We start from the raw sequence: 8,872 nt of genomic DNA on the forward strand, positions 1-8,872 counted from the left end.
ATGAAGACCTTATGCTCATCTCAGCAATTTAGCAAGCTTAGAGAGTCCTTTTTATCCATCTTGTAGTTTGGGTATCAAGCATTAAAAACAATCATCATTTACTTAATATGGGTGGCTTGGCATCCTTCTTGGCACTCTAGTCATATAGAGGCTATTCATCACCACTAGCTATCAATTGTTACATTGTACATGTACTAACAAGACTCCTCATACTAGAAAACAAATATGCAACACTAATTTGTGACATGGAACCACAGTCATCTAGAGGCTATTCATCACCACTAGCTATCAATTGTTATATTGTACATGTAACAAGTACTAGAAAACAAATATGCAACACTAATTTGTGACATGGAAAACTTTGGCAATGGGTGATCTTTGGTGGAGGCTTTGGATGAAACTAGTTGATGGGGTTGCTTTGCGTGGTCTATATAGAGTCTAGAGTAATGTATTCACCTTGGTATATTGGTTTGTCATTAATAGTAGACCTTACATTGGTAGTATACTGAAGGGATTGCACATTTTAATTCAGTTGGCAAAAGGTTTTACTATACTTGCACTTCAATATGAAGTACATATATAAAATGGATGGGTTCAAGAGGAAAGGATTAGAGTCATATGTGCCTATTAACAATTATAGGGCCTTCCAAATAGAGAATTCGCGGTTGGCTTTTTGCCCTTCTCTACATGGTGTTTAGCAAACAACACAATCCAAATTCGTAGTATTGACTTTTCCCAAATTGCATCTCTTTGTTTTGTAAGTAATGCAACAAGATAACTCAACAAAAACAAAATATCTCTACACAAGTGATCAATGTTGTGACCATGCCATCATACTTCACATGCAATATGTGAACATACTTCATCACAATAACTTAGATGTCGATCTTCACTAACCTTTACAATTGCCATCTAGTTTGGAAGATGCTTTATCCTTGTTTTAGCACATTTGATTTCTTGTCTTTCACTATCAAAATTCGTCAAGTTTTGGGTTCTTATGTCCTAAGTCCACATCTCTTACCGATTCTGAGGAATTTTTGATATATTTGTCGCCTTTATCATATGTGGAGTCAACATCAACACCAAATAAATTCTCCTCATGGAAAACCTCTGTGCGCGCACACATCTCGATGGAGCCTTGCTTCGCCTCCGTGCGCGCGCAAGCCCCGACCGAGCCGTGCGTCGTGGCTGATCAAGCCGTGACCCAAAATCGGCTCCGAGCAAACCATCCACACAGTTCAGCTGTGCTCACCTTGGTCATTCAATGCTCCAAACACAAAAATATGAAGTAATTTGTTTTGGCTCTAGTTATATACTGTTGGATTCGATGTTGTCCTAACTATGTGGGATATCTCACAGTTTTGTTTTCCTTATTTTCTCAAACTTTATAGTCACCTAGCTTGATACTTAGTTACCCGTTTCATATGTAGTAAAATGTGTTTGGAAGCTCTTGAAGACGTCCATCTTTCGTACTAAGACATTTAAGCTAACCTAAAATAATTATTTCATTAATTTTCTTATCGTGTGTGAAAAATCACACGACAACGGTTCGGAAGAGGTGGTTGATTCAGATGAGCCGGATCAACTCAAGGCCAAATAGACGAGGAGGCAGCAGAAGTCGACACCGATACGGAGGGACCGATGGGTCGAAGAGCTCCAAAGTCGCAACAACGAAGGAGCTGAGAAGGGCCTTATGAGCAAACAAGCCGACCGAGAAGGTCGAGGAGCGTGAAACCGAATGAGTCGAGGAAAGCAAGACTGGACCAGACGAGGAGTGCGAGCCAAGCGGGAGGATGCCAGGTCGAGCCAGAGGCAAGGACCAACAGACACAAACAGTGACACTATGATTCGACCTCACGTTGAGCTTGAGGGGGAGTGTTGAGCAGACAAGCTCAACTGGATCTGGATCAACTGAATAAGCCAGAGTTGGATCGGTATCCGGAACCAAGAGCCGGATCAGATTGCAACCGATAGGCTGTTAGAGGCCTACGAATCTAGCCTAGTACTTAGGCATATTTTTGGGAGTCAGTGTTCGTCGCTCGTATGAGTATTGAAGTACTGCTTAGTACTTCTGTCAGTCCTTTTATGGACTTGTATAAAATTGCTGATTGAGCACATTGTATGTACAGAGCGTTATAATTTTTGAATTAAGTTTCTATTGTTACTCTCTCTATTTCTCCCACTCTTTGTGATTCAAGATTCCATTAAACCTTGTCTCTATTTTCTGTTGCTATCTGGATAAACTGTTTTGTCAAAGCTTCCACATATTAACTTTGACAATGGGAATGGCTTTATACCATTTTGGACAATCAAGGTTGTGCAATTTAGCATATTAATCAAAAGTTTTCCATAATCTGACACGACACAATGCTCTGAGTCACGCAATAGACAATTCAAATGTCTCCACATTTTGGAAATTTCCAACTCTTGCGTTGAAGTCTCCCATAATTAAAACTTTACCAAGATTCTCATATAAAAGTATATCATGGCATAATTCTGTAAAAGGATCGTCATAATCTAACCCAAACCTACTATAATAGTTTGAGTTTTTGTGAGGAATGTAATGTGCAACTATATACAACTTCTCTTTCCCCAAATTAACCTCTATCCATATGTATGTCTTATAGTCATCATATTCGCATACTTTGATAGAATGATCTATTAAGCTCTCATGGTAGATACATGCTATCCCGACATGCCCAATATTCCCTTTGGAGTGAGGCCATATCGATTTTATGAGGTAACCGTCTATCTTAGGTATACGTTTTGCCTCATGCCCCCATGTTTCAGCCAAAAATATAATATGCATACCTTGAGCTACATCATTGAGTCCTAAACCCTTATTCCATGGATATCCTCTACAGTTCCAAAACATTACTTTCAATCATGAAGCACTTATAGTCCCATAGGTCGTTGCTTGCTATGCATTTTGATTTGCTTTCCTAGATGCATATGCTTGCCTTCTACGTTGTTGCTCTTGTGGAGTTCTATCCTCTGTTACAAAAAGACTTTTTCCTTTTAAGTACACCTTACTACTATCTAGAATCATTGCCCTTTTACATTCATCAAGGATTGTACAAACAATAGCTCGAGATGACTTTCCCTCTAGTTGTTTTTTGCCAATCCTATGTGCGGCATATACAATAACATCTCGCATAACAAAGTGATCTTCAAAGAATTTTGTAATATTCTCTCCTAGAGATAATGCATTCTCTTGCATACCTCTAATGACAATATTATTCTTTCTTCTTTCGATTCATATTGCTCCTTAGCATCTAACACATCCATGGTATTAGAATGCCTTTGCGTAATTTTTGGTGTTTCTTTCAAGAGAACATCTTTCCACCTTGTCACATCACATCTTCCTTCCCTTCAATTGTAGATTTTATTTTGGCATTTTCCTTCACTAAAATCTCTTTTTCTGCTTCAAGACTCAACATTTTTCTTTCTATTTCAGGCTTCCGATTATCTTGCATTTGAAAGTCATGTTCTTCATTGCATGTAGTTCTTCACGCAAAACTTAAATCTCTAACTTTTGCATTTCCATTGTATGTTGAAGAGTTAATTCTCTCCTTACAAGCATACATTTCTCTTTGCATATGCATCGCTGTCTCTTGCAATGAGATATACATAGCTGCCATCTTTTCCATTGACAAAGTATGAATTTGATGGTTTGGGTTTTCAATCACATCATCATTCACTTTTACTCTTGGCATATTTTCTATTAATAAAAAGATAGAATAAGTAGAACGCACCTTTCAATCAATTTAGGGTTTCAAAATCTACCTTGAGTTTGAGGAACTGCGGGGGAAAGAGGGTTGTAGACAAAAATGCTCATAACTTCTCATCACGGTAACGAAATTGAGCAAATAAACATTTGTTAGAAATCTCTCTGAAAGAGCTTTCCAACGAGATATAGAACGTAGAAAAAGATGGCAGGAGAGATACAAGCGCACAGAAGAGAGAGAGAGAGAGAGAGAGAGAGAGAGAGAGAGAGAGAGAGAGAGAGAGAGAGAGGAAGACAATTACACGGTTATAGCTCAAGAGAAAACTGTATATTTCAAAACCCATGTTGAGAATCAAGCTCAACATAGCACAATGTGTGACCACACCTTTTGAGAATCTATGATTACTCAAAGGTCAAGAGTCACACCACTACTCTTTACACATTAACTATGTGTCATAGAATCATATTCTATGACACATAACTAATGAGTTACATATTCCCCATGACTATGAGTCTTCACATTCCCCAAGAGAGAGAGAGTGGTTGTTGTAAGTTAATGAAGAGAGAGGGCGACTCTATATAAAGCACCCTCCTCATACTTCATACTAAGTCGGTTGTGACTCCTTGTAATGCTACATTTTCATTTATCATATTGTCCTTGTTAATATACATCTCCTTCTTCTTGAGTACTTCATTTTTGTCTCTTATCCATCTTGCGTTTCTCTCCTCTCCTCTTTCCTCTCACACATACACATAACACACATCTCTTCCGCTACACAAGAATCACCATTGATTTATTACATGGTATCAAAGCGATTTGGTAGCTCGATCAAGCCCACTCGCCTCATCGTGATCGTGTGTTGTGCTCTACGCCAACGTTCAAGAAGAATTGGCTCATTGCTATTGTAGTGCGACTACATAGCTCATGTTCGAGAGAGAAGGAAACGAAAAGAAGGAAGAAATCTACATCGACAATAAATACTCAAATGGGGAGCGCTCTCCCTAGAGAGAAGTTGGACCGAAACAACTTCGCATCTTGGGAGTACAAGATGCACCAATACCTTGTTGGCCAAGGCTATTGGGGTTACATCAACGGAGCACAAGAAAACCGACCCAAGCCGGAAGACGCCGACTATGCAATGTGGGAGCAAGCGGTAAGCTGAGTGATGTATTGCTTGGCGACATGTGTTCACGACCACATGCTCGGGTACATTCGAGAAGCTAAGACACTGAAGGAAGCATGGGAGAATCTACAAAAGATTTTCGCCGCCAACACTACCGCAAGAAAGCTTCAACTTCGCCAAGAGTTGAACAACATTCAACAAAAGGGATATGTCCATTACAAGCTACACCTTGAAGATCAATGAGCTTTGCGACTCGCTTGGCTCGATAAGCATCAATGTGAATGATGATGAGATGGTGCAAATATGCCTCGGCGGTCTTGCACCACGATTCGTCGCGATGCGGACCGTCGTACTAGCATGGGAGAATCCACCCTCCTTCTTCGATCTTCAATCTATGTTGTTGGTCGAAGAAAACCATGTTCGAATGAGGAGCAACGCCTTGGAAGGCCACATGCTCTACATGTATTCGGACGGAGGAAGATGACACAACCGTGCAAGAAGAGGCCGATTCGGCCAAGGATGAGGCGGACGAGGCTCGGGTTACGAAAACAACTCTCAATTACAGAAACAAGATAGAGGCCATCGGGGAACCTTCGGAAGAAGGGGGAGCCACCATTCCGGTCCAAGTTGACAAACCTCAATCGAATGCGGATATTGCGGGAAAGTCGGCCACCACGAAGAAGAATGCCGTAAGAAGATACGCGAGTCGGCTTCCACTAGCCAACAACTCACCAACTATGCCATCAACTCCGACTATGACGATCGCGACAGAATGTTCGTGATGAGACATAGAGCGAATTCTATGTCGGCCTCTACTTCTACTAATGCCTCCAGTTCGGAAGACGTATGGTTCGTCGATTCCGGTGCCTCGAACCATATGATGTCGCATCAAGAATGGTTCTGAGAACTTCGAGAGTCGGACCAACCTGGGTATGTCGAAACCGGAGACGATACTACGCACCCGATTCAACACATCGGCAATGTTCTGTTCGGAGAAGAAGGTAAGCAAACTTATATTAAAAATGTCTTGCATGTACCAACTATCATGAAGAATTTGGTCTCCGTCGGCCAAATTGTAGAGCAAGGAATGCAAGTACGATTTAATCAAGGCGGTTGCTTCATCGAAAAAGAGGGCCGACTCATCGCACTGGGACGAAGAGAGGGCTGAATGTTCATTCTCGACTCACACGAGATGAAATGGGCCATGTTCGCAAAGGGCATGAAAGCCGATTCCGACATAGAGTTATGGCACAAGCAGATTGGCCATATCAACCTCCAAAATCTCAAGGCAATGCAATCAAAAGGAGTCGTCATTGGGCTCTTGACATTCATGGAGAAAGAGATTGAAGGCGTGTGTGCCGCTTGCCAATTCGGCAAGCAACATCGGCACCCATTTCCGAAGGAGCGGAACGTGAGCAAAGGCGTACTCGACGTAATTCATTCTGATGTATGGGGTCCGGCTCAAACGACGACATTCGGATGATGCCGATACTACGTGACCTTCATCGACGACTTCTCTAGGCACACTTGGATCTACCCGATGCGACAAAAGAGCGAAGTGTTCGGACACTTCCAAAAATTTAAGAATGAAGTCGAGAAATCCACGGGCCGACATGTACGATGTCTTCGGTCGGATGGAGGCAATGAGTACTTCTCCGACAAATTTTCGCGTTTCTACGGAAAAAAGGAATACGACGAGAGTTTTCATGTTGACATACACCACAATAAAACGGAGTGGCCGAATGCAAGAATCGGCACATCCTCGAAGTGGCACGGGCTATGCTTAACGAAAAAGCACATGCCAAAATCTTATTGGGCGGAAGTAGCTAACACGACCGTCTATCTCATGAATCGGTGTACGACATTGGGTGTGCACGAACTTACTCCACACAAGAAGTTCTTCGGAAAGAAGCTAGACCTATTGCATGTTCGGATATTCGGCTCCATTGTGTACGTGCACATCCCCAACGAGAAGCGTCAAAAGCTTGACCCGAAGTCGGAGAAATGTATCCTCGTAGGATACTCACTGGAGGAAAAGGGGTACAAGTGCTACAACCCCTCAACTCGAAAATCTCGAGTAAGTCGAGACGTCGTTTTTGACGAGTCCACATCCTGGTACGCACCAGAGACAACTTCGACTCCGATTCCGCTCGACCCGGAATCTGCCGAACAAGAGATAGAGGATGAAGATCGCCTTACACGCATGTTCGAAGAAAGTCCGATCACGACCCGACTGAGCGAACCACAAGAGCCTTTGAGCAATCAAAGCACATCTTGACCAAGTCCAAAGTTGGACAAAGGGAAGGCTCCAAAATGCCGGAGTATTAAGATGCTCATTTTGATGGCAACGAATCGACTCACTCCCTCGATAGTGAGTTCGAATGCCTTGACATCTAGACAAATGGAGTGAAGAAAGCCTTAGAATCCGCAAACGGGAAGCTACGCCGATCCACCCGTGAAAAGAACCCCGTAAGCCGCTTTGGCTACGATGAGTATATGGCATACCATTACGCCTTTATGATGAAGGTTGCAACAGTATGGGAGCCGGAAACCTTTTCCAAAGCCGTGAAGGACCTGCGATGGATCGAAGCAATGAACAAGGAGATGCAGGCACTACGCATGAATGACACATGGGATATCGTTCCCCACTCACCGCACAGGAAGGCGATCGGAAGTAGATGGATCTACAAGGTGAAGTATAATGCTGATGACTCCTTCAACCACTACAAAGCTCGACTCGTAGCGAAAGGATACACACAAACACATGGAGTTGACTATGAAGAGACCTTTGCCTTGGTGGCAAAGATGACAACGGTGTGGACCGTGATCGCACTTGTAGCGGCAAAAGGGTGGCACCTCCACCAAATGGACGTCAAGAACGGCTTTCTTCAAGGCGAATTAGACGAGGAGGTGTACATGGTACAACCACTCGACTTCGAATCGCGCATTTATCCAAAAGCCGTATGCCAACTCAAGAAGCCACTCTACGGCCTCAAGCAAGCACCGCGTGCTTGGCATTCGAAGATTACACAATATCTTCATCAAATCGGCTTTCGAATGTCGAAATCCGACAACTCCCTCTACGTACGACACAACTCTAGAAGCTTAATTGTCATCATCCTATACATGGATGATCTGGTGATTGGAGGTGAAAGTCTAGTCGACATCAACAAGGTCAAGTCCCTCCTCTCCGGAAAATTCGAGATAACGGACATGAAGGAGCTCCATTACTTCCTTGGCATCGAAGTAATTCGGATTCCGACCGGCATTATGATCTCTCAACGGCACTACATCCTCAACTCGTTATACAAGTTCGGGATGACGGAGTGCAAATAGGTTGCTACGCCTCTCGATCGAAACCTCAAACTAGTTGATGACTCCGACACAGATGAGTGCGAACCGACCCAATATCGTCAACTGATCGGGAGCCTCATCTATCTCACGATCACTCGACCCGACCCTAGCTATCCAGTCGGACTCCTTAGCCAATTCATGCAAACTCCGCGAGATATCCATTTTGATTGCGCTAAGCGAGTATTATGATACGTAAGCGGCACAATGGATTATGACGTTCTCTACGCATCGACCACACCAATACGACTCGAAGGGTACACAGACGTGGACTCGGTAGGCTACAAAGCCGATCGACGATCAACCTCCGGATTTGTCTTCTCGCTCGGTAGCGGAGCAATATCTTGGAGTAGTAAGAAGGAACCTACCGTCGCACTTTCAAGTACGGAGGCCAAATACAAGGGTGCAACCGTAGCTGCATGTGAAGCCGTATGGCTCAAGAGGATTTTGAAGGATCTGGGTGTCCCCATCAAGGATCCGACTCCCATTTACTGCGACAACATGAGTAGTATATATCTGGCTCGGAACCTGGTGTTCCACGCACACACAAAGCATATCGAAGTACACTATCACTTCTTTCGAGAGCGCGTACATGCCGGAGATGTCGACCTTCAACACATCAACACGAATCTTCAGATGACCGACATCTTCACCAAAGCCTTAGGAGCTG

This window comes from Azolla caroliniana, unplaced genomic scaffold, assembly GCF_043228905.1.
Source record: "Azolla caroliniana isolate FFs.n. ecotype wild unplaced genomic scaffold, voAzoCaro1.0.p SCAF_17, whole genome shotgun sequence".
Taxonomy (NCBI): Eukaryota; Viridiplantae; Streptophyta; class Polypodiopsida; order Salviniales; family Salviniaceae; genus Azolla; species Azolla caroliniana.